Source organism: Dryobates pubescens, chromosome 10 (genome assembly GCF_014839835.1).
Source record: "Dryobates pubescens isolate bDryPub1 chromosome 10, bDryPub1.pri, whole genome shotgun sequence".
Lineage (NCBI taxonomy): Eukaryota > Metazoa > Chordata > Aves > Piciformes > Picidae > Dryobates > Dryobates pubescens.
In genome coordinates, this window is record NC_071621.1 from 11,868,844 (window position 1) to 11,894,630 (window position 25,787).

General features: G+C 41.1%; 1 protein-coding gene across 1 annotated transcript in view; it reads left to right on the forward strand.

Annotated features, from left to right (window-relative positions):
- The window catches only part of TENM4 (teneurin transmembrane protein 4), a 901,855-nt gene that overhangs the window by 403,531 nt on the left and 472,537 nt on the right, over nt 1-25,787 (forward strand). The window contains exon 4 of the mRNA XM_054164697.1: nt 15,647-15,744. The gene's annotated coding sequence lies outside the window, so the exon portion shown is untranslated. The remainder of the gene's footprint in view (nt 1-15,646; nt 15,745-25,787) is intronic.

A 25,787-nucleotide genomic window follows, 5' to 3' on the forward strand; every position in this document is an offset into this window, starting at 1 on the left:
GATTTAAAAACAGAAAATTCTTCACATGACTCTTTAAGACGACATAAGCCCCTTTTTGCTTCCTGCCTATTTCAGCCTGTTCCTGGTCAAGAACGCCACAGCTAATAATTGTGTCAGAAAACCTTCCTGTCTGAAAATAATCTCTTCCTAATGGATAGATGATTCCATATGGTTTCATATGTCATAGATGGAGAGGGAACATATTGGACGACTGGCCACAGCTGGCAGTTCGTGTTTGTGCCATATGGATAAATGTTCAAGTTCTACTGTGTTGTGTATTTCAAGTAAACCATTTATCTAAACAGGTGCTGACCCACTGGGAATGCATTTTTATGGTCAAACTTGCAATGATATGAACTGCTTTTTTCCTCCTTGCCTTTTTCTGCAGTGCAAGCACAAAACATTTAGGTATCATTTGATGCCATTCTACGTTGCACTGCATAACTTTGTTGATGTCCATAAAAAAACATCTGGGCAGACCCTTTGTAAAAGAGACCAGACTATAGCTCTCTGAATTGTATGGATATAGGAAGACCAGTATCCAAAATCCCCTTTGGGAACTATCTGTGATGCTCACTTCCACTAGATGTTCTTATATCATATTGAGAAGATTAAAGTCACCCCATTTATAAGGCTACATAAATAGAGAATTAGACTTCCCAACTCTTGAGCTACTGTGCTCTATCCCTGGTTCCAGCAGAAATGTTTGTGCTCTCTTTCTCTCCATGCCATAACTGCCTCTTTGTCTAAACATGCTTCATTTTGGAATTCCTCTTGCTTGCATTCCTAATAATATGTGTGGTTCAAGGTACTTGCTGACTGATTTATGCAGAGCTTGTGTGGCTCCCTTGGAAATGGAGCAGAGCACATTCCATCCACCTGTGTAATAAAAACAGCCAGTGTAGGGTGGGAGCACTCAAACCACAGCAGAAATAATCTTCACTTAAGTTTTGACTCACTCATCTGGCTCTCCATCAGCTCTTCTGATTGTCTGTGGTATTAAAATCATGCCTAAGGAGCAAATCTTCATGGGGAAAAAAAAATATCTCTAATTATACTGTTATTCTAGAGCTCTGTGTCACTGCCAGCATCAAATACTGGGGTGAGAGAAAATACCTTGTCTGTATTTGTCAGCAAGTAGTTGGTCATAACATCCAGACATTTGTAATACCAACTAAACTCTTTGGACTCCTTATAGAATCATCAAATATCTTGGGTAAGAAGGGACCTTTAAAGGTCATCTAGTCTCTGCAATGAGGAGGGACATCTTCAGCTAGATCAAGCTGCTTGGGTTACATGCAACCCACCTCTTTCAGCAACCTGGGCCAGTGTTTCACCACCCTCACTGCAACATTTTTTTACTTACACTTTTACTTACATTAGTACGAATCTCATTTTTCTAGCTTAAAACTGTCACCCCTTGTGTCATCACTACAGAACCTGCTAAAACAACCTGTCTCCTTCTGTTTTATAAAACACTCTTTAAGATCACAATTAGCGCTCTCCTTAATTTCCTTCCCTTTTTTTTACATGAAGTGCAACTCTCTTACCTTTATCAGCTGTTTCACATTACTAATATTTCACTTGTAGTATCGAGAAGTGAGAAAACCGAGTGAGCTTCAACCACAGAATCATAGAACCACGGAATGAAAAGAGTTGGAAAAGACCTCTGGAGGCATTGAGTGACTCCAGTGATGGAGACCCCAACACCTCTCTGGGCAGCCTGTTTCAGTGCTCTACTATGCAGTCCAAAGAAGTTCCTCCTTGTGTTTAGATAGAATTTCCTATGGTCAGGTTTGTACCTGTTAACTCTTGCCCTGTCACTGGGCACCACTGAAAAAGACTAGCCCCATCTCCTGACACCCATCCTTTAAGTATTATAAGCATTGACTTCCCTTCAGTGTTCTTTTCTCTAGGCTTAAAAGCCCCAAGTCCTCAGCCTTTTTTCATAAAAGAGATGTTCCAGTCCCCTAACCATCTCTGTAGCCCTTTGCTGTACCCTGTCAATCTGTTCCATGTCTTCTTGAACTGGGGAGTCCAGAGCTGGACACAATACTCCAGATGAGGCCTCACTGTGGCAGAGCACAGGATGAGAAACACTTCCCTCTACCTGCCACCACACTCTTTTTGATGCACATCAGGAAGCCACTGGCCTTCCTGGCTATGAGGGCACATTGCTGGCTCATGGTCATCCTGTCATCTGCCAGGACATCAGGAAGAGGATGGTGATTTGAATTCTTATCTCCCATCATCTACCTAATGGTACCAATACCCAAGGTGCACATTCCCTCATTTCAGTTTATTTGTGCTCGTGTACTTTAGTTAAGCTTTCACAGCGTAACAGTAATAAGGCAGTTTAAACAGCAAGTTCTCAGCTGTGTTTGGTGCACACTGTGCTGTAGGAGATTAAAAAGAAAATCAGAAAGTGCATGACGGAGATTAAGATGATTCTGAATTGCTGTGTAGAAGACTGAGTCCCCTTTGTGCCTCTTATCTGCTGTTTGAAGTATGGTTACTTAAGCTCTGTGTTGGGGGGGAGGGGGAGGAGAAGTCTTTCTGAGAGGATGTGAGAAGCCATTTCAAAAGATGATGCCTCTCCAGTAAATAAAGCACAAAAGTTTCAGGTCAGCACTGAAACGGTGGATGAGATGGAGTTGAACCCGAAAGAAAAATTGTGCATCCAGGAGGCTTTCAAATCTCGTCTCTGAGATAAAGAAGATCAAAGTGTTTAAACACGTTGATCCACTACTGAGGAAAATTTAGTGCTGGCAACAGAGAGCAGCTGCAGCAGAGCTGGTGTGTCTGAACTCACAGCAGGGGACTAATTGCTCCTATGGATAGAGGTTTGCTTTACAAAAACAGGTCTGAAGGAACGTCATTCTCATTCACAGAATGATGAAGTCCTATCGATAAGCAGTAAAATGCTGATGTATAATACACAGCCTGGGCAGGAGGGATAGGGCCTCTGGGAGCCGAGCTGCAGTGTGAGCAAGGGGGATGCAAAAACGTCCTCTGCTTTTATTCAACTTGTATTGTGCAGGGAGAGATCACATCGATTCACTCCAGATGATAGCATTAGCTTTACACAATCACAGAATCACAGAATGTTAGGGGTTGGAAGTGACCTCAAATGATCATCTAGCCCAGCCCCACTGCCAGAGCAGGATCACCTATACCAGATCACACAGGAATTCATCCAGATGGGTCTTGAATATCTCCAGAGAGAGAGACTCCACAACTGCCCTGGGCAACCTGTTCCTCCTTGAGATGTATTAAATAATTAAATGAGGATGAAGAGCCCAATGTTGAATGTTAATGGTATTCCTACAATGTATTGTCCCAGAGGTAGCCTGGAGAGGGGGGATGTTGCCATCTGGCCATTCCAAATCTTCTCTATGATCTGATTTTCATAATATATTACATTTTTGTAATTATTAACTGGGCAGGGGGTGGAGAATAATGAGGCTTGTTCTAAAAATTAATAATGCAGTGAACTATTCCTAATAAAATTGCAACTGTAAAGATATTTATGACAAGTTCTAGTGAAGAGGCTGCTATGGCATCTCTTTAAACAGGTTCCTTCTTGCAGTCCCAGCACTCAGCAAAGGGTGTGTTCTTATTTTATTAAGGGACTGTGTAGAAAGAAGGTCTGAAGCAAGGGTTAGTGATGGGGCTTTTCTCATGACACAGAAGTTGTTTCTGGCAGAGGTAGAAACTGAATGGGATTTTTGCATTTGGGTGTGCCTATTGAGAAGTTTGAGTTCTTCTGTGTAGCTAAGATCTGAATACTCTTTTATTTTATTAGTTTTATTTCTTAATTTTTTACTCAAAGAAAAATAAATAAATGCTGCAATTCTGATCCACAGCATCGCTCTCATAAAAGTAGAGCCCTTAGTATCACTGTATGTACTCAGTACAAAGCAAAGGCGTCTTGGCCACCCGTCTTTCCAGTTAAGGAGAGACATTTTGCCTCTGGGTGGAAATTAAATACTTCTGTGCTGAGTCATTTCAGTACAGTACAATATGTCAGTCTAGCTCCTGCTGTTCAGCACTCATTTGGTATTTGCATTTCTTTTGATAACAGCAAATTTCACTTACGTGTATATATCTGTGTGTATTTGTCTGTCTGTGTTCAGGCACTTAAGTGTATACTTTGACGTTTTTGAATACCATTTCATTATTGGAACTTTCCAGAAATATCTAAATTATTTATCCTGGCCTTCCAGGATAGGCAGGAAAGGAAGAGAAGGGCATGCAGTGGCCATAGACCTCTCCTGTCACCACAAATGAAAACCTTTCCATAGTTCTACCCCTGATTGCTCCTCTGCAATGGGGGACTTTTGTTGAAGCTTTTCAAATGCAATATGTCATCTAAATGTAGAAGGTATATTCTCCCATGGTTTCCAGCAAGGGCATCGCATCATGCCTGCATTTGCCTCAGCATGATGGCCAGCATAGCAGGCTACTAAGTATGCAGCAGTGGGGTAACCACAGCATGTCATGAGCTGCAGAGCAAGAATACAGTTATGTGTCAGACCTGCCAGCCCAGAAGATACCTTAGGTAGTGGCATTCCTCAGGGTCAGAAGCACTCTTGGTTAGTCCCAGGAGAATGACTGCCCATTCCTTTTTGGACCTGTCATGTGTTGGGGTGTGATACATGGAGCTGGAAGAGAAAGGTTGGGGCAGATGCACAGGAGATGGTATGTGAAGTCCCTATGTGGTCCACCGTGAGAACAACCCTTTCTCAAAACCTTCCCCCGCAGGGTTACACCCTCAGAAAGCAAGGAGTAAACACTGAATGCCCATCCTCCCAAACCAGAAGCACTGATCTTCAGGAACAGTGCCCTTGGTCTCTGCTCACATGGTACTGGTCTCACTAATGCAACAACCAATTGATTTACGTCAGCAAATCAATGACACATTAAGGAAAGGGTTCAGCAGCACATTTCAGGCACAATGTGCCCCAAGCAGTGCAGAGCTATCAAACTCCAGCAGTTATGTAATGTTTTAATTTCTGATAAAGCAACTTTAAAAAATATGTGAAGAGATGAATTAATATTAATCTCCTGTGCCGTAAATATGTCACAATGGTTGCATTGGGAGCTTTTGCTTTGTACAACTTGTTAACCACTGGTGGCTGGTATTTTTTATGCTTATTCTACTCTTAAGAAATTCACAAACAAAATGTTTCAGTGAAGTTTTTGTAGAGATTCTGTGGCATGTGGGATTAAAAGCATTGCTGGGAAGCTGCAATTTTCCTCAGTGTTTTCAAGACAGAGTGTGTCGAGGTTCAGATGTACAAATCACCTACAAAATGATCAGCTAAGATGTATAAGATGATATGCAGGAGTGTTTCTTGTCTACAAGAAATGTGGGCTCCACATAGCTTAGTCCACAATTGCCAGTTTTTATTAGGGTCAAGTTTTCTATCCCCAAGGTGTGCTCCTGTAAACTTCTCTATGCCAGCTTAACTACCCATTGGAAAAAAAAAATGAAAAAAGAAATATTGCAAAGCATTTGAAGGGGCTTGGATTAGAGAGCAGCACTGGATAAAGGGAAAGATTATTGCTTCCATTGAACAGCTTTAATGAATGGTAAGATTACATTTTTGTTGCAGTTTGAGCTGGGTGCCCCCTGATGTATTCACTTCCTGTGTCCAGAAGTCCAGCCCAGAGGGATGGACACAGGAAATTGTGTGTATTTCCTACCATAATTCTTTGCACCACTATAAGATCCAGTGCGGGGTCTAGCACTTTCTCTTTTCTTCCTCCTCCGTCAGCCGGTAGCTGGGGGAGATGTCTGGCTAGGCCCAAGGCCACAGGGGGATGGGCAGTCTCAGACCTGGCCAGCTGAGACTAGCCCAGCAGAGGGAGGGGGAAGAAGGAGCCCTGAGGGTCTCGGGTGTACCCTCAGGTGGGGATGGGATGCCTCTGGGTTTGCTTTGGGATCTTTCTTTGTCACTGCGCTTTGGGTTTTCTGTAACATTCACTGCTTTCCATTTAAACTTTCATCACTTTTGCAATCCGTTTGTCTGAGTGTTTTATTCCTGCCCGTGGTGGGGAGAGAGGGGGCTGCCTCAACCCAGCACAATTTTATTGTTGGTCAAGTCTTTGATGAAAGACCTGAAGTGACTACAGGACAACAATTGAACAATGGTAGAAACATCTGGAGTAAGCTGGGAAACATTCTGAGATACTTTCCTAGGCAATACAGAAATTCTTTCTTCTACAAGGACACTCTTACTATACAGTGCAAATAGGCCAGTGGAAATGTTTTTACTTATGATATGAACCCAACAGGAAAAATTATTTTTTTTTTTCCACACAAAAAGGAGTAGCTGAAAAAATGATCCAGCAGCCAAAGAAGACATTTTGGTTTTCACAGTAGACCAGGAAAATATTTGTTTTGGAGATGCTGTTGCACAAAAGCCATTTTAGTACTTTGAATTTAGCAATATGGGCGATGAGGGTTTCAAAGAAAGTTTTGCGGTAAGATCCAAAGAGAGGTTTCACATGTACAGGAAATCTGGCTTTCTAAACTGCTTTGCAAGCCTTGATCAGATGGGTTTGTTAATTTTAAACTCTGCAAGTTTAACACCAACCACACTGTGAGAGAGAAGCTTTTGCACTCTGATACAATCAATTAGACCACTTGAAATCAAGTTTCAATGAACCAGATTCCCACATCAGAAGCAACTCAGCTAAAGTCTCTACACTCTACCCTTTGTCCCAGCTGGCCATAACTGGATATTCTGTCCTCGAGTTCTTCTGACTTGAAAAAATATGTTGTTTACCAGGCTTATTTTTGTGGTCAGCTGTAATGTTTTGAACAGCATAATTCCTGAAATGCTGTTAAGCCTTTGTCAAGGCAACACTGAATTTTTTGATTGAAAGGTAAGAGAGGGTGAGACTCATTAACTGTTAACTTATACAGCTGAAACGTAAACACTTAAGTGAGTCTAGGATGATAGCACTTTAGCTTCTAATATGTAGGCATCAAAAGTTAGCTGAGATAAATCTGTGATGACCAAAGGAAATATGTGCAAATGAGACATAGACATGGCATGATTAAAAATAGAACATACAAGCCAAGTTTTTGCACAAAGGCCTCGCAAAGTGGGGAGGAAGAGCTTGGTACACAAAGGGCAAAGAACAGCAATTCTTTGATGAACAACAACAGGATGCATTCCACATCCTTTATGTGTGCTGCCAACTCCCAGAAATCCCATTTTCCACCTGAAATTATTACACACTGAGAAAATTATCTGAATTCTTAGAGGCCTCCATTCTGTACTCTTTTATGATCTCTTTTATAAACTGTTTAAAAACGAGTCTTACCCTTCTTAGAAAAAACAACAAACCAACATAACAGCAGAGATAAAGGGCAATGAAATGGCCCTTACAATAAAATTGGAACAGATTGGGATGTGCAAAACACTCACTCCACTGGGAGCCATCCTGACTGATGACGTTCAAAACTGATTTGATGGGTGGGCCAAAAAAGAAGAGGTGCTTAGAGAAAAAGCAGCTCTTCAGGATTAACTGCTTCTGTAGTTCCTCCCCCAGGGTGGCTCTACCTGCACTCTCCAACCTCCCTCTAATGGTCTTCCCCTGTTTCCTTTTTGTCCAAAAGAGAAACGGATAACAAGTTTTAAGTCTTTCCCAACTGAATCAGTAGCAAGGGATGGTGGTCTCTCCAGGCAAATCTTACCTGTTATAGGTTGGTTATAAAGGACCTACTCCTAGATTTCTAAGGTCTACCTTCCACATGTGTTTTCTGCCAAGGGCTGATTGTGTGGATAATGTTCATGATGATAATTATAATATTATTTTTTTTCTACTGACAAGCTGTCAGTAGATATGGCAATGAAGCATTATGCCAAAGCCAATAAATATTTCCACATGGCATGTCAATTTGGTGTGAAAAGAGAAGATGTGTAGGTCTTGTACGTTGTAAAAGACCTCTAAGATCATCAAGTCCAACTGTTAATCCAGCATTGGTGAGTCCACCACTAAACCATGTCCCTAAGTCCCACATTTACACATCTTTTATACACCTTCAGGGATGGTGACTCCACCACTTCCACTTCCCTGGGCAGCCTGTTCCAGGGCTTGGCAACTGTTTCAGTGAATAATTTTGTCCTAATATCCAATCAAAACCTCCCCTGGTGCACTAAAGGCCATTTCCTCTCATCCTGTCACTTGTCACTTGGTAAAAGAGACCAACCCTCACTTTGCTATAACCTCCTTTCAGGTAGCTGTAGGGAGCGTTATGGGGATGGGTGGGCTTCAGGCATTGCAAAGAAATATGCTGCCTTTGAGAAAAGTGTCCTTTGGCTCTGCTGAACCCAGTGAGACTCTCTTCTGCTTTCATTTGCTGTCTTCTGGAACATGCTTATGATCTCTGAATACATCAGCCATGCCTTTATGCTCTCTGTGGGGGAACAAAATAATGAGAGATTGTTCTGTGAACAGGACTTCATTTGGGAGGATCATTTTCAGCTCATGTCTGTACGTGCTGTCTCTGCTTCCCACCTCACTCTGCTTAGCTGCTGTGTTAGACAGCAAACCCCAAGCCATCACTTGCAGCAGAGGGTGATAATGGAAAAAGAGATAGAGGAAAAAGTGCAACATGGAGATAATCAGAAGCAAAAGTGACCAGTTTCTCTATGTATGTTCTTATTTAATCCTGGTCATGACTAAGTGTTCTCAGCTCATCAGACTGTCATCATTCAGCCATGGCACTCTGAGGGAACACTTGACTTCAGGCAGATATTGAAGCTCTGCTGATTCTAATGAGACTTATCATTAATGGTAACTGTCTACCAGAAGCGTTATTTGGGGATGGTGTGGACTACAGAACATGTCTAACTGCTTTGCAGGATCCACAAATCAGGCCTAGAGTTGGGACTAAAGTATTCCTGGCCAGAAATGCCTAGCCTGAACTGCTTTGGTGAGGGCAAGTCCATACTCTATCTCTTCTCAGCCTCCTAGCAACAAGCAGGTCATCTATGACCATCTCTTACGCTGTTGAAAGTGGCATTTTTGCCATCTCGCAGTGGTTGTTTTCCTGCAAAGTGGACACTGCCACTAGAAATTCAGTTGGTACCAAAGTAATTCAGGGGCATCTCACCAAATGTGACTTAATGAAGGATGGACCAAAGCAGCACACTAAATAGAAAAAGTGCTGCTATTTCCAGGGCTTAACACTGCTTAGATTCCCCCAGGTGTTTGTTTTTTTTTTAATATATGATACCATTTGAAATATTGTATTAAAAAAACCCAAGCCAAACAAGCAAACCCTAAAACAATTCAACCATCCAAAGTCTAAATTAAAGAGCACAGGTGGCAAGACATTGTTATTTCCTTGTGTGTGGTCCCTGATGCAGATACCTTATTTTCAGAACACTGACAATGAAAACATTTTCAATTTTGGATGCTCTTTATGGTACAATGTAATACATCAAACTTAATCATTGCATCAGATATCTGTTACAAACAAAAACTGATGCACCAAAGGTAAAGGTTGCTCTCTTTGATTAATCAGTGAGTATTGCCAATTTTGCTAACTGTTGAGAAACTGGTGCCCAGTAGTAGGACAAGGGGAAAGGGCACAAACTAGAACATAGGATGTTCTAAACATAAGGAAAAACATCTTTCCTGTGAGGGTGACAGAGACCTGGTCCAGGGTACCCAGAGAGGTTGTGGTGTCTGTTCTGGAGACTTTAAAAATCTACCTGGAGTTGGACTAGATAATCCTCAGAGGTCCTTTCCAACCCTCAACATTCTCTGATTCTTTGACAGAAATGGTACTGAAGTGCAAAATGTTGACTTGATATAAATAGGTCTATAAATGGTATATAGATTATTTAAAATCTGTATTCATTAATCAAAACTTATAGCAGCCTTCTAGTACCTGAAGGGGGCCTACAAGAAAGCTGAGGAGGGGCTGTTTACCAAGATATGTAGCAACAGGACAAGGAGCAATGGTTTTAAACAAGACAAAGGTAGATTTAGACTGGACATTAGGAAGAAGTTCTTTACTATGAAGCTGGTGAAACACTGGAACAGGTCACCCGGAGAGGTGGTGGAGGGCCCATGCCTGGAGAGATTTAAGGCCAGGCTTGATAGGGCTCTGAGTAACCAGATTTAATTGGGAATGTTTCTGCTTACTTTTAGTTGGGAATGTTCTTGCTTACTTTAAGGGGTTTGAACTAGAGGACCTCTAAAGGTCCATTTCAAGTCAGTGCATTATATGATTCTATGAATCGATGACAATTAAGTCTATAGATTATAAATAAATATCTAAAAATCCATTACGCTTGTACCAATTTAGAGGTGATACTGTTTCAAGCAACAAGAAACCTCCCTTGGATCCATCCTTTAGCAGACACATTGGATACCATTCACTCCCACCCCCATTTTCACTTATTAAATTAATTCAATAATCATCATGTTATAAGAGGCATTAATTTCATCTGCTGTGGTGAGAGCTTCTGATCAAGAGCATTAGCTTCAAGGCCACCCTTCTTCCTCTGAGACAGGAAGTATCTGTGTGATGAATTAACTATGGGTGAATGCTAAGTCTTTAATGAGAAAAACCATGCTCTGTTGAATTTAGTCTTTCATATGAAAGCTGTTTGGGACCTTACTGAAAAGAATGTGTTAATCAAGAGAAAAGCATAATTACTGTCTTGTCAACAGACACAAATAGGAAAGCCTGGTAAAAATGAGGTTGAAATTAAATTCAAAACACACACACACACAAAAAGTTTTTCTTTAAGGTTTTAGGAGAGCTCGCTTTACACTGCACAGTGATTTATGACAATTGGGATCTCACGATTTCTGCAATTAATATTACAGGATGCTTCCTATTCAGAGGAAAGTTAATCACAATAATGCAAATGGAAGTATTATTGCAGCTATGCCTCAGAGTTCATATTTCATATTGAGCCAAAGGTTCAATATTCAGCATCTTTCTCAATGGAGCATTCGCATTGTATGGATAGATGAATGTGCACCAAAGGTAAAATAACTGAATTAATATAAACCAGAATAATATGTCTGGCACAGAGCTTCCCATTTTCCCATTTTGCTGTAAGGTCCTGATTGTTCAGGCTTTTTAAATCAGTAATAAATTATTGCAATGCACTGCTAATTACACCTCACTGAAGTTGTGTATAGTATAAATTGCACCAGAAATGAACTTAGAGTAAGTTTCTTGTGCTTATTATTAGCAAGTTAAAGGCAATTCATTTCCAACTAGGCTGTGTTTAAAAGTTTAGATTAAAAAAAAACCCAAACCAAACCAAAACCAGTGTAATTATTTCCCTAATATGAGGAGAACATTTGTAACAAACACTTTGTCCTAGATGTCTTTTTGCACTAAATGCATTAATGAGAAAAGCAGAAGCAAGAACACGTACTAATTTTGACACATTTAAAAAACCCATAATGATTATTAATAAATTTTGCTCCAGCAAATATTTTCCAAATTGACTTCTTCATGTTTTTACCTCCCTCTGTGCTCCCTTAGATAATTTCTAAGCTCATGATTATTTTTTTTTTATAACTGGTGATCGTCCTGGAAATATTCTATTCTTTTCCTTTTTCCTTCTGTTTTTCTTGTTAGGCTTTGTTGAGCTTTTTTGAGGGTTGGGTGGGTTTTGGTGTTTTGGTGGTGGTGGTTGTTTATTTATTGTGGGGTTTGGGTTTTTCTTTGGTTTGGGTTTTTGTTTGTTTTGTTTTGCCATGGGTTAGTTGTTTAGGTGGTGTTGGATTGGTTGATGGGTTGGACGCGATGATCTTGAAGGTCTCTTCCAACCTGCTTTATTCTATGTATTCTGTGTATTCTATGTTTTGTTTTTGCTTGGGTTTGGTTTGGTTTGGTTTTTTAGGGGGGGTTGTTGTTGCTGGTTTGGTTTGCTGTGTTGGTTTTTTTGTCCCATGAGTTTCCATTGGTGAGAGAGGTAGAAAGGCAAAGGGGAAAATTGGACTTCAGCCTGGAGAAGAGGAGGTTCTGGGGAGACCTAATAGTAGTCTTCCAGTACCTGAAGGGGGTCTGCAAGAAGCATGGAGAGAGACTGTTTACAAAGGCCTGCAGTGATAGGACAAGGGGAAGTGGCTTCAAACTAGGGAAGAACAGATTTAGATTGGCTGTTAGGAACAGGTTCTTCACTACGAGGGTAGTGGAACACTGTAACACATTTCCCAGGGTGGTGGCTGGTGCCTCATCCCTGGAGATATTCAAAGTGAGGCTTGACAGGGCTCTGGGCAGCCTGATCTAGTTGAGGATGTCCCTGCCTAATGCAAAGGGGGTTGGACTAGATGATCCTAGGAAGTCCCTTCCCACCCAGACCATTCTATGATTCTATGATTTTTTTCTTTTTAATCCTGTTGGATTTTATTAAAAACACATGAAGTTTCTGGGATTATTTCAGAGCTGATTCAGAAGCATCAATTAATATTGCATAAAAGAAATAACCCGTGTAAAGAAATCCACGCAACAAATGCCTTTTCTAATCTTTTCCTCTGCAGCAGAAAGGTGCTCTTTATTTTCATCCAAAAGGATTGTAACTACCACATTAAAACTGGTTATCAAGAGGGGACAGTAAAAGAAATTCTGCACATGGACAGGGTGAGACCTTAATTTTTGGGGAACAAAAGAGTACAGTCATAGAGAAGTCACTGGAGTTTAAACATCCATCGCATTAAATTATAATCCTCTTGATAGGAAAGAAGTTCTTAGGTAGGGAATACATTTTAAACTTTGCAGATCTGGGTTCAAATCCAGTGCAAACTTCCTGTATAACATCAAGGAAAGCACTTTGGTCAAAATCTTCAGAAATATCTCGACACCCATGCTGAGTGAGAGGAGGTGCCCAAATAACTTCCAGGAGCAGATCCAACATCTATCACTCTGTTTTGCCTAGACTATGCAGGTTATGTGCTTTGAGTGCCTGATGCTCACTTTTTTCTGGCATTGCTTTACATCTAGTTGGACTTGGTCTTTCAAAATGGCATTCAGATCATGATACATTCTGACACAGATTCAGACTAGACAGAAGGAAGAAATGGTGTTTTTTTTTTTACACTGAGGGTGGTGAAACACTGGCTCAGGTTGACCAGAGAAGTGGTAGATGCTCCATCTCTGGAAACCATGGATTAGTTGTTTAGGTGGTGTTGGATTGGTTGATGGGTTGGACATGATGATCTTGAAGGTCTCTTCCAACCTGGTTTATTCTATGTATTCTATGTAAACCAATTCAGGTCAAACATGGTTCTGTGAAATCTGCTCTAGTTGAAGATGTCCTTGCTTAATGCAGGGGGGTTGGACTAGATGATTTTTAAAGGTCCCTTCCAAGCCAAACCTATGACTCTATGCAAATATATAGGTTTATTTTTTTTTTTCAATTAAAGATCAAATTCTGTCACTTTGATGGTGCATTTGATTGGTCATGCCTGAGAAACATAGGCAGGCATAGCACAATAACTTCCAGAAGAGAGGCATAAATGAAAAAGCAACAATAACCTCTGAGTTTGTAACCATGACTGATGACGGAGCAGAACTGACCACCTCTTCTTTCCTTGCTGGAACTTATTCACAAAAGTGGGAATAGTATCACTTTCACACCTTGGCAAGTAGTTTAAAAACTAATATTAAAATTCCTAATATTAAAAATTAGGAGAAGTATAGCTGTTATGGCAGTGAGGGACCATAAGTATGCCAGAGTCCTAGGAGAAGAGAATGAACACTTCTCACCTCATCCTCATTTCCAGATGTCCCAGAAATGCATTCCACTGAGCAATGGCCTCTTCTGGTTTTGTTTTCCCTCTTGTTGAAGTGAACACCAGTGAGACAGAAGACTCACAAAATTAATTCAGATTGGCTTAGATAAGAACCCTGTGATATTGATTAAAAACCATCCACAGGGCCATTAGCAAAGAGAGATAATAAATGAAAATGTGTTGAATTGCATGAGTTTTCTAGTGGGGGAACATCAGGGAGCAGTCTTGAGTCCATTCTTCTTTAAACATCTTCATTCATTAGCCAAAAGACAGGAAAAGAGTACATGTTAATTAAAATCACAGATGATCCAAATTGGGAGGCGCTGCATAAATCAGTGAAGATAGAGACATTAGAAACCTTAGGCAGGAAATGACAAAATGAGATGCAGCTTCAGAAAATGCATGTGGAGGAGAAATAATCTGTATGAGGACGCAATCAGCAGAAAGGAGGGTTGCTCAAAAAGCAGAATTAATGGGAGAAAGCTGAAGGATGTGGACCATAGAGTAAAGGGCAGTGTAGCAGAGCAGCTATTTAAAGGTGACCTTTGCACCTTTTCAGTGGATAGCTTGGATTCAAAATTAATTTGCAATTGGCAAGATTGAAAGGTCAATGCAGTTTTGGACTATATATGCAGAAAGAGGTTGCCAAGGATAGATTTGGAAACCCACCTCCATCACAGTATGCTACCATGTCGTTCAGACTTCTGAATTTTATTTTTTTCCAGTTCTGCAAGACCTTGTGCAGCAGAGTGCATGCAAAATAGATGCACATCAAGCAAATCCAGGTAGCCTGGGAAAGTGAATGGCCTGGGAAATACGGCTTTAATGAAACCACACATTCCCAATTGCTGTGGTCTCTTCCCCACCTCCCCAGGCCCTGTGGGACTTTGTCTCCTTGAGACAAGGAAAGGAGTTAAGAGAGGGGGCTTAGGGCTAATCAGCTAAGGAGAGGTGTAAAAGAAGAGGAGCCTCAGTGCTATTCTACACTGTCTTTGAACCGCTTGCTTGCAGTGTGACAGGTTTTGTCACACAGGCATCATTACTTTTAAACTGGGGCTCTTCAATACCACAAGTAACACAGATAAGACAAAATTTACTCATGTGAGTGGAAACAAGAAGCATCTGTGTAAGATCTTAATTGTTTTGCTCTAACAAGGGTAAAAGATTTAAGGAAGGAAATGTTCAGGATAACCACATAAATTAAAAAAAAAAATAAATAAAAAATCACCTTTTGAGAAGTGTAAAATCACACAACAGGGAAGCAACCTCTACCATGTTAATTGGAAATGCTTGAAACTGCAATAGAGCAATGGGTAAAAATTATGCTTTTGGCAAAAGGATGGATGTTTGCAGTTAGCCAAGGACAGACATTTAATTTCTAAATGCTGTACAGAAAGCCTCAGTTTGTATTTAGCAATACATGGCCTCAAGTTGTGCCATGGGAGGTTTAGACTGGATATTGGGGGGAAAAAAATTCTTTACTGAAAGTGTCGTGACGCAATGAAACAGACTGCCCAGGGGACTGATGGCGTCACCATCCCTGGCGGTATTCAAAAAACATCTAGACATGACACTTTTGCACATGCTTTAGTAGGCATGGTGGTGTTGACAGTTGGACTTGACTACCTTAGAGGTCTTTCTCAACCTTAATGATTCTATGATTCCGTGATTATTTCCATGGGATGACTAAGCAAACCCTAACACAGTACTGATGTGATCTTACACTAGGAACCACATCTATATGACTGCTTTATGTACCCTAATTGTCAGCAGTTGTTTTCAATTCATTTAGGACAGCAGATAAAAAAAAAATAAACAAAACACTGATTTACATGTATGTATGCATGTCTTCTTACAGGTAGACTGAGAATAGTACTGGTCCAGGTTAAAACTGCATCCTACAAGAAGTAATTGATGGATTATTCCTAGATATTTCTAAGAAGATAAATACAAAAAGTGAGTACTTATTCCAGTACCTGGAATGTTTTAATTATCTTTTGTCATTTAAAATCAAATTACAATAGTTGTCATATTTCTTCTGCAGATTTATTTAATTACAGTCATGAGGAATTTCAGTAATTTCTTTAGAAGATGTCTATTATTGATCTGTGTTTATCTTTATTAACTGACAACAATAATCTACATTACAGTCCTGTTCAAGGGCTCATTTTTACTGTGCCAGGCACTCTGGGTGCATAGACATTCTCTGCATAAATTACTTATATCTCTGAAGCCATGGGTAGGAACAGGCAGTTGGAGACCCATGGATGTAATCAGAAAGTGCTGGTTAGCTTGACAGGCAATGCTAACATAGCATCTGCAGTCTAACCCTTGTCAGTGCTTTCTAGATATCGCTGCAGAGAAGGGAAGACAATAAAAAGGTTATTTTGTAGATATTTCTGGGAATTGGCATGGACAAAAACACAAAAGTTCTCATTTGATTGATTGTGCAATAATTAAGATGATCAATGATGAAGTCTGAGGTGAGAGATTTACCTTGATGGGTAGAGAGAGAGGAGAGGCATCACCATAATTGTGTGACACAGGCCACATCTGCATGTTTTCAATGCAACTGGGAAGTGGCATCTGGGAGAGGAGTATGAATTGAAGAGGTTGTCAAGGCTGTAGGCATGTGACAGGATGGTAGCACTGTCTACGGTGAGAGAAAGAAGGTTGGTTGGAGATCATGGCTGGGACTCCTCAAATGGAAAGAAAGTGAAGTTGACACTGCTGAATATGCCGGGGTGGGGGGTGGGGGGGTGGGGGGGGGCAAAGGTGAAAAAAAAAAGACCAGAAGTCAGAAGAGAGTAGAATAATGAATCCAAGAACCACAGAATATTTGGGGTTAGTAGGGACCATTGGAAATTATCTAATCTAACCAGCTGCTCAAAGGTTTTCCTAGAGAGAGTTGGAGAAGTTTGGAGAGGAGAGGTTCGGAGAGGAGAGTTTCGGAGAGGTTCGGAGAGGTTCGGAGAGGTTCAGAAAGGAGAGGTTTGGAGAGGAGAGGTTCGGAGAGGTTCGGAGAGGAGACGAGAGGAGAGCAGTAAACAGAGGTGGAGACAGTAGGAGTAGGGAGTTCCAAGCCTAGAGTCAAATGGAACAAAGTTTTCAGAAACTGCTTTTAGGGTAGAAAACTAGGGTGGGTTTTAAGAGGGAAATAGAGAGAACTGAAGAAGAGAATGAATTAGCAGTAGGGAATGCTGACCTGATCAGATTATCCCCCAAGGTGCTTCAACAGGTGAGAAAAATAAGTGGGTTTGTGGGCATTTTGATAATGGATACAGAGAGCTAAATGAAGAGCTGATCAATCCAGTCTTCCTGTACAGGCAGTGGGTGAATGTTGGATCTCTAAAATATGTAGGCCACAAAGCACATAAATTACTCATAGAGAAGTCTATCCCTCTTTCTCTCTTTTCCCCTGTAGACTGCTGTCTAGGACAACTAGATGCCTGAATTATGCATGACTGTTGTCCACAGCTTGATGGGATGATTGCAGGAATTAATGTCCCTAAGCCCTTATTTCTCATCTGTGATGTGGGATCAAAGTTCCTCTTTGATATTCATCTTCTCTATTCCGATTGTAAGAGCTTTTCACCTGGAAGGTGTGCATACAGCACCTAGCACTACAAATGTGGACAGGGGCACCTACAGGTTCCTGTATTTTCATATTCACCTCAAACCAGTGAAGTGTTGAGGTGAATGATGAATGAAGAGAATGAAATGCCTTTTAATGATAAAACTACAAATATGGGAGGGAGAGTCCTAAAGCTCATAGCCCTGAATATAAAGTGATATGTAATTGAAATTAATATTGAATTGTGAGACACAATGGAAGTGGTTTAATCCCCAGTGTTGTACTGATATTGACATAAACAATAATAGGCAGTTCCCAAAGCATGGCAACTCTGCCTGCAGATTATGTCCAGGAATTTGTTCTTTACTCTTGGAGGAGAAACCACTTGCTGCTATAAGGAATTAAATTCTTTCTTTCCACAATAACAGCGATCACTATGAATTTGTTGGAAACTCAGTCTGTCTCATGTATATTTATATATATTTATATATACTTTATCTCTCTCTCTCTATGTGTGTATATATATATCTATATCTATATTTACCAGACAATTAATTGAGCTAAATTTTGCATGCAGAATCTGTAACATTCAGAATCTTCTCCTGACTATAAACTGTAGGAACATCATGCAGGCAATGCAACTCAATCAGATCTTTCAACTTCAGCCCTGTGAATATTTCCAAAATCTTCCAATACATCCATGTAGTTATTCAATATCCCTTGTCTTTAGATTACCAGGATGAGAGGAAATGGCCTCAAGTTGCAACCAAAAAGGTTTACATTGGTTATTGGGAAAATATGTTTTACTGAAAGGGTCATAAAGCATTGGACCAGGATGCCCAAAGTGGTGGCTCTGTCACCATATCTAGAGGTATTTAAAATATGACTACATGTGGCACTTAGGGACATTGTTTAGTGGTGGACTTGGTAGTGCTGGGTTAAGAGTTGGGCTTGTTGGTCTTAAAGGTTTTTTACAACCTAAACCATTCTAAGATTCTTCAGGGGACAAATGTATGCATATCTACCCTACTCAAATGAAATACACATCGTGTTGGAGTTTGGTTACTCAGAATTATTAGGGCTGGTGTGAACTGAAATGTTGTGTCTGTAAGCATGATTTTAAAAAGCAGAGCCCTGAGAGAGATCTCACTGCAAGATAAAGAGTGTGCATCAAAGAAAAAGAGGGGGGCAGGGGAGGAAAAAAAAAGAAAAGAGAGAGGTGAAAAATAGTCAGAGAAAAAAAATGTTTTCAAAGTCAGGGTTTCATGGTAAGTGGTAACAATATAATGAGGTGACAGCCTACAGCAAGCTGAGTGGAGTGAGGAAAAGAAGAGGAAATCTCTAAAATAAAACTCCCCAAATTGCTGTGAGTCACTGAACATGACAAGCTCTCTTTACGGGAAGATATCTTCACAGGAAATATTGATGCCTTCTACTGAAGGTGAATTCTTATTTGTCAACATAATATGAAGAAGGCTGATTCTTAAAAAAAGCAAAACAAAACACAGCAACAAAAACAACAAAAGGCAAAAGGTCAGAGAGTCAAGAATATACCCCAAATCAATTATTTTCTATGCAATCATAGAATTTTTTCCTTAGTTATGTCCAACTGAATATGGGAGTCAGCCCATGCCAACTGTGGGGCAATCACATCTCCACTTCAAGGGGCTGGTCAATAGCTGCCTCCTGAGTATGCCATGCTGGCTGGTCCAGCATTATCAGCTGAATCCAGCTGGCAAAAGGCAAGGCACACAGAAAATGAGTAGGAACACTACAAATAACGGGGGCTGTTCTTTGACTGTCTCATTGAAAGGAATAAAATGCCTTCAGGGTAGGTACAGCAGTTCTCAGGGTGCTTTTCAGCCAATATCTTTGTTTTGGAGCAGCCAGCATTGATCTGGAAACAGGCTGATTTTCAGAGTTGCTGCTCATTTGCAGCTCTCGATGGAAACCGTGGTTTGTTGCTGATTAGTCAGTTTTTATTCAGGTGAGGAATGACAGTATTAGCTACCTGGCATTAGGTTCCCCAGCTTGCAAACACTGGCTGTTGTTGGTTTTCATGCCATTTTGCTGCAACCAGTGCACTTTTTTTCCTATCTATTTTCCTGCTATATCTGATAAGCAACTCTTAGGTATTTTGAGGCATTTACAAATGCTTTATATGAATAGCTTTGTAAAAAGTCCCCACTGTCCAGCTAATTTGAACCTGCTAGAAAATGTGTACATCTATTCATGTTTCTTTAAGCCCCTTGTTTTCTTAGCCTTGATCTACCTGTCACAGAAACTACATGGCATATCTTCTTGTTTACATTACAAATCCAAGTCAAGCGTCTTTAGCAACTATATATTTATACAGCATCCAACACCTTGGGCTGGTGATGCATTTAAAGCCCCCAGGTGCTACAGCTACAGAGAGGGCATGTAATAGGGAACTGCCTATTCTCCAAGACATCTTGTTTCAACCCACAAAGTTGAGGTGCTGGAGCAAGTCCAGAGAAGGGCAATAAATTTGGTGAAGGGTCTAGAGCACAAGTTTTGTGAGGGACTGATTAGGGAACTGGAGTTGTTTAGCCTGGCGAAGAGGAGGCTGAGGGGAGACCTTCTTGCTCCCTGAAAGGAGGTTTGTAGCAAGGTGGGGGCCAGTCTCTTGTCCCAAGTAACAAGTGATATGGTAAGAGGAAGTGGCCTCAAGATGCACCAAGGGAGGTTTAAATTGGGTAATTAGGGAAATTTCTTTACTGAAAGCATAGTCAGGCATTGCAACAGGCTGACCAGGGAAATGGTGGAATCACCACCCCTGGAGGTGTTTAAAAAGCATGCAGACAGGGCACTTCGGGATGTGGTTTAGTGTGCATGGTGGTGGTAGGTGGAGGTCTTTTCCAACCTTAATGATTCTGTGATTCAATGTTATGATTCTAGACAGAAAGGGATTAATTTAAAAGGTTCTATTTATCCAAATCAATTTGTCTTGCAGTTTTAATTAAGCATCAATCCATGCTTGTTTTTCTGGGGCACTAGACTGTCATTTTTCATGGTTAACACCTGAAGTTTGATGGTGCTCTGAGCAACTTGATCTAGTTGAAGATGTCTTGTAGAGTTGGACAGACTGAGAGCTGGGCAAAGAGGAACCTAATGAGGTTCAACAAGGATAAGTGCAGAGTCCTGCATCTGGGAAGGAAAAACACATTGCACCAGTACAGGCTGGGAGGTGATCTGGTAGAGAGCATCCCCATGGAGAATGACCTGGGAGTCCTGGTGGACAACAAGCTGTCCATGGGACAGCAATATGCCTTTGTGGCCAGGAAGGCCAATGGTATCCTGGGGTGCATTAAGAGAAGTGTGCCCAGCAGATCCAGGGAGGTTCTCCTTCCCCCTCTACTCTGCCCTAGTGAGTCCACACCTGGAATATTACATCCAGTTCTGGGCTCCCCAGTTCAAGAGGGACAGAGATCTACTTGAGAGAGTCCAGTGGAGGCCTACAAGGATGTTTAAGGGACTGGAGCACTGCCTGGTGAGGAAAGGCTGAGAGACCTAGTCTGGAGAGGAAAAGACTGAGAGGCAATTTAATAAATGCTCATAAATATCTGAGGGCTGAGTGTCAGGAAGGAAGGGACAGCCTCTGCTCACTTGTGCCCTGTGATAGGACAAGGATGTAAACTACAGCACAGGAAGTTCCACCTCAACATGAGGAAAAACTTTTTTACTATAAGGGTCATGGAGCTCCTCAGAGAGGTTGTGGAGTCTTCTTCTTCGGAGACTTTCAACACCCATTTGGATGTGTTCCTGTGCAACCTGCACTAGATTCTGTGGTCCTGTTCTGGCAGGGGGATTGGACTCGATGATCTTCAGAGGTCCCTTCCACACCTAACAAGCTGTGATCCTGTGACTGTGTGATCCTGTCATGTCCCTGCTTACTGCCAAGAGGGCTGGACTAGATGACCTTTAAAGGTCCATTCTGTGATTTGAAGTTTGCCTCAAGATAAAATAGGCTCATCTCTGTGACTACTAAATACATTATTTATTTATTTATCTATTCATTTGCCTTTTTTTTTTTTTTTTGCTTTCAAGTGCATAATCTTCTCCCCTCTCATTATTTGCCAGAGAGGGAACTGGCAAAAAAATAAGAAGGATGTCATCAGGAATTTGGCTGTAGGGTGTACGAAGGAGTGGGCATAGAAACCAGTATGAATCAGAAGTTTAGTAAGAGAAGTGCTTGTACACTGTTGGTCAATCATTTTATCCCCGTTTAGATGTGCAAATGAATTTCAGATGTATTTGTTGGAGAGATGAGATTTTAGTTTTCATTTGCTTTGCTGTAGGAAGCAATTTTCAGCATAGGTTTTGCTCCTCCTAGCCGTGACACGCAGGAGATATGATCTCATACCCTCCAAAGAACTGATATAGCACAGCAACATCATAGCAAAGATCTCATCATTACCACGCTTGGAAAAAGAGATCATTTCATACCATCAGAACCACCTTTAGCTGCAGAAATAGAGTACCTTAGAGAAATCTTTCCCTGGGGATACTTACTGCTCATTTCCTTGTAGTTTTGTAATAGATGAAAATATCATAACATCTTCCTTCTCTTTGAAGAGCATTAATGTATAGGCTTACCCACAGCCCTTACACATACCACCCATCTTCACAAACAGGCTGAATCTCCCAACTGATCTGGCATGGTTTGGCTGCATTCAGGACCTTATCAAGCATCTTTCAGGGTTTCCTTGTACATCTCTGCATAATCTCACAGTGTTCATTCCAGACAGATCTAACAGTGCTGTGCATGAGGCCAATAGTCAGTACATGAAAACTGCTACAATCACAGCCTGTGACACTGGATAGCACAGATGTCACAGTAGCATGTGTTGTACCCTTGGTTCCCTCTCCACTGCTGCATGACTTTTGAGCAGGGTTTGTTGTGACAGGACATGGGTGATGGTTTAAAACTGAAGGAAGGGATATTTAGATTAGATTTAAAGAACTTTTTTAAGATGAGAGTGGTGAAACGCTGGCATGGGTTGCATAGAGAGTTGGTAGAAGCCTCATCTCAAGAAACATTCAAGATAACTTGAATGAGGCTCTGAGCAATGTGATCTAGTTGAAGATGTCCCTGCTCACTGCAAGGGGGTTGGACTGGATGACCTTTAAAAGTCCCTTCCAATGCATACCATTCTATGATTCTATGATTCTGTATCTTTTCTCCTTGAAGAAGATGTGTAGTTCCTATTAGAATTGTAGCACTCTTTCAAGCAAGCCTGAAGCCCACTATAATGTGGCCAAAGCTCCTTGGCCCTCTTTACTTTGTAGTTCTCATTGAGCAGCAAAGTTCATGGTGCCACTAGCCACTGTTGTGGACTCTCTGCAAGCTCTAGTATGTCAGCCACAGACATGGTACAGAGAACTGACTTAATTTTGGGTCCTAGTACGAACTATGTATCTAAGAATTCTTATCCCATTTTGCTTTCACTCATTCATGTTGGCTGAGCTGAACTCATTTTGTTCATGGTAAGGCTTTCAAATGCTCTGGCTGACCCAGGATAGACTTGTTTTAATTTACAGATTCTAATTAGGCATTGACTGATAGGGTAGAGAGAATGGTGGGAAGAGTGAGAGAAATTTGCTTTGGGGCACATAAGAATCAGTTTCCATTTTGCAGCCAAGCCTTTTCATTTAATTTTAATGCTAACTTTTCAGCTGTGTATGACTTCACCCTCAACTCTGTAGGTAGGGAAGTTTGGTTTACCATGCTTTCTCACTGGGGTTAAGAAGCTGCTGAATATCATAAGACAAAACAGACAGGTATGTGAGTAAGAGCATTCCTCTCTTGTGCAATAGGATAAAAATAAATGAAAGTGAGTTGTAGGATTTGTCTTCACCTGGTACAAGAAAGCACCCTTGAGTACTGCTGCTGCAAAACTCTTCAAGCATGTATTTAGCCCCTGTGAGGAGTCCTATTAAGTCCTAACGTGAAGGACAGGCTTAAATAAGGAAGGCAATTTAAAATATGCTTCAACAGGTGAGATCCTTCCCCTGACTCTATTTTGCAATAACAGCACAGTATTACCACTGATAATAATGGACAAACATAAATCTGGTAACAGTTTATGTGCCTTTGAAGTGAGCAGTCACCTTTTTCACTCTATTTGCTAAATTAAGTCTGGGGTTTTTTTGTTTTGTTTTGGGGGTTTTGCTTGGTTGGTTGTGGGTTTTTTTCCCCTCTGGATGCCAAAGAGACATGGCTCTTATCTGGTCCAGACAAAGGACCGAGTTCTTTATTTTATCACATTTAACCTGATAGCAGGAACAGGCAGCCTGACTCAGCTGAAAGTGTTACCCTGAACACTTACTATTAACAGTATATTAACCTAATGTGGCCTTGCTGGGAAAGATAAGTACATTAGATTTTAATACAGAGATCAGCACCTCTGAATTGCAGCTCAGAAAAGACAAGTAGCAGGATATGGTAGCCTTCACAAGGACCTTCCAAATCTACCCGAGAAAAGAAATAAAAGTGCCTGTGAGAATAACAGACTAAGTAGCAAGATTCCAAAGGCTGGGAAAATGTTTTTCTGAGGTGGACATCTGGCTCAAGGAGGTTTGTTCATCTCTGCATGATGAAAACTGTTTTCTCCCAGGATTGCTAAAGATGGTTGTGAGGAGGGGATGGTGGGTCTATGCCTAAGGCATGCACTCAAATCTACAGAGCATTCAGTCCTTTTGAGAAAATAAAAATGAGCTTGGCCAGCCTCATGCAGAGTTGCTGCCCTGTTCAAGGCAAACACACAATTCACCTGAAAGCCTCAATTTTCGCTGTCTGTGCCAAAAAATTGGCATTTTTAAGTGTAATTACCAACCACTAAGGAGTAATTCTGGTAGTTCCATAAAGGACAGAACAGGAGAGGCACCGTAAGAAGCTTCATCAAGAGGCAAATGCAGAATATTCTGTTTATTTCTACAGGATCTTAATTCTCCCATATTAGACCATGTATAAGAATGAAGCTGTGCTGGGCAGTGCTCAGCTGCAGCATTTTTTCTACGTGATATTCCCAGTTGCTTACAAGGAGGCCATCCATGACTTGAACATAGAAGATTTCACCTCAATGTGAGGAGAAACTTCTTTACAGTGAGTGTGGTGGAGCACTGGAACAGGCTGCCCAGAGAGTTTGTGGAGTCTTCTTCCCTGGAGAGTTTCAAAACCCACCTGGATGCATTCCTGTGCAGACTACCCTAAGAGATCCTACTTTGGCAGGGGGTTGGACTCAATGATCTCTTGAGTTCCCTTCCAACCTCTAATGTACTGTGATACTGTGACCCTGAGAATTTGAGGGATGAGCTGCCATTTATCTGGAAGGTGTTTCTGAGTTTTGCTTTATTTTCTTAATTCTGTTGGGGGTGACATTTGCCAGGAAAAACATTTGCAGCAATAAATCTCATCAAAATCTCAACCAAAATCTCATCTATTGCTTGGCATTAATTTCAATCCTTTCCACCACAGCTGTCTCCCTGCAGGTTTCATCTCTGTGCTGGGAGACAAGCATTTGCTCATCCTGTTCCATTGCTCTCAGAGCAGCCTTTGGGTGTTATGTGATGGGAGGGCACAGAGGAAATTTTGTGGTTTCATAATCAAATGCAGTGCATAATTTCCACATTGTTCTCCCTTGTTTGAACATTTTCTAATCTCTTTAACCAATTCCTTACCACTTCTTTGGGGATTTCTTGCCACACTTACCCCACTCTCAGAAGCTCAAAAAAAAATCTGTGAATAAATCCATAGAGAGGTGTACCAGTGGGACTGTTACTGTTTTCCCTGTTTGCAGCTGTGCTGCTTATATAGAGAATCTGCAGCAGCCACCCTGTGTTTCAGGTGGTTTTTGGAGATAGGACACTCTCTTTCTCCCTCCATTGCACTGGCCAACCATGGCAAAAGCCAAAAATAAATAAATAAATAAATAAAGGCAGGCATGTATAAAATGACAAAAGTCAAAAGCACATACTCAGTGACATTGTTATCTGTTCAGGTAGGAGAATCATGTAGCTGCAACACTGAGCTCTCCAGGGAAGAAATCAGACAGGAGATTTGCTGCTGGAGGTCAAAGAGGTGATGGCTTCCTGAAAAACATCCTAACAGGCAATATTCTGTTAAATTGTTTTGGAAATGAACTCAATTAAGCAAGCTCATGAAATGATTGTAAAACTGCATATAGAATCATAGAATTGTCAGGGTTGGAAGGGACCTCGAGGATCATCTAGTTCTAACCCCCCTGCCATGGCCAGGGACACCTCACACTAGATCAGGTTGCTCACATTCAGCCTGGCCTTAAAAACATACAGGGATGGGGTTTCTACCACCTCTGTGGGCAACCCGTTCCAGTATCTCACCACTCTCATGGTGAAGAATTTCTTCCTAACATCCAATCTACCC